The sequence below is a fragment of the Chaetura pelagica genome, unplaced genomic scaffold (assembly GCF_000747805.2).
Source record: "Chaetura pelagica isolate M959 unplaced genomic scaffold, ChaPel_1.0 scaffold363, whole genome shotgun sequence".
NCBI lineage: Eukaryota > Metazoa > Chordata > Aves > Apodiformes > Apodidae > Chaetura > Chaetura pelagica.
Genome location: NW_009952720.1, coordinates 388,725 through 389,732, shown reverse-complemented (window position 1 = coordinate 389,732; position 1,008 = coordinate 388,725). Strand labels below are relative to the sequence as shown.

The 1,008-nt window shown below is 65.9% G+C and overlaps 1 protein-coding gene across 1 annotated transcript in view; it reads left to right on the top strand.

Annotated features, from left to right (window-relative positions):
• The window catches only part of CACNA1E (calcium channel, voltage-dependent, R type, alpha 1E subunit), a 157,842-nt gene that overhangs the window by 19,781 nt on the left and 137,053 nt on the right, over nt 1–1,008 (top strand). The gene's annotated exons all lie outside the window — the stretch shown is intronic.

Genomic DNA, 1,008 nt, shown 5'->3' with positions numbered 1-1,008 from the left:
CCCCCCCAACCTCCAGGCTGGCAAGCAGGGGGGGGGGCTCTGGTCCTGGTTTAACCCTGCAAGCTGCAGGCTTCTCGGGGGGTGTGCAGCTGGGGAGGTCGTGGCCTTTCCTTTATGCCTCGATGTCTTGATGGAGCTTTGCCACCCCACCTAGAGCAACCCACCCCGTTGGGCACAGACCCCCTGGGAGCCCACAAACCTCCCGTCCCTTCTGGGGGGGGGTGGGGGGGTGGCTTTGTCCCTTCCCCTGCCTGCCTGCAGGTGCCCCCTTTGCTGCGGATCTCACCTGGCAGGGGCACAGCCGCCCTTGCCCTGCATCCCCCAGGGACCAGCTGCCCCCTCCCTGCGGTGGAAAGATCGATGCTGAAAACCTCTGCCTGTGCCCCACAGCCCCTCGGGAGGGGGGCTGGTGCAGGGGACCATGGTTTAGCCCAGGACCCACCCCTCCTCGGCTGGAAGGAAGGTGCAGATCCCACCTGCCCCTCTATCCTTTCCCACGCCTCCATGTGCTCCTCTCCCCTCCCACTCTCCTTGCAGGTGCCCCTGGGCAGTGCCCAGCCCCGCAGCTCCCCATCACCCCGGCCTCAGCCCCCTGAGACCCTTCCCAGTTCAGCTTCACCCCCAGCGAGGAGCCGAGCCTGAAAACTTGAGCGTGGCCACGCTGTGGCTTTAGCTCCCTCCCCGCGCAGGTTTCTGCAGTGGTGATTACATGCGGCTCTTGCCGCTGCCTCTTCCCTCTCCCTGCAACTTGTTGGTTCACTTGCCGGCTCCTCCGGTGGGCGCAGGAGAGCGCACCTTCCCCCCCAGCCCAGTGCCTGGGGCTGGTGCAACAGGTACCTGGGGGAAAACCCTCTGGTGAGGCACCGGGATGCAGGGCAGGTCACTCATCCTACTGAGCATCACCAGGGAAACAGCCCCCTTGCAGCTCCAAGGTTGAGCCTCTGCCAGGGAGGGGCTGGTTGAGGAGGTGAACTGGGAGTGAAGGGGGGCAGCTTGGGGGGGTTGGGG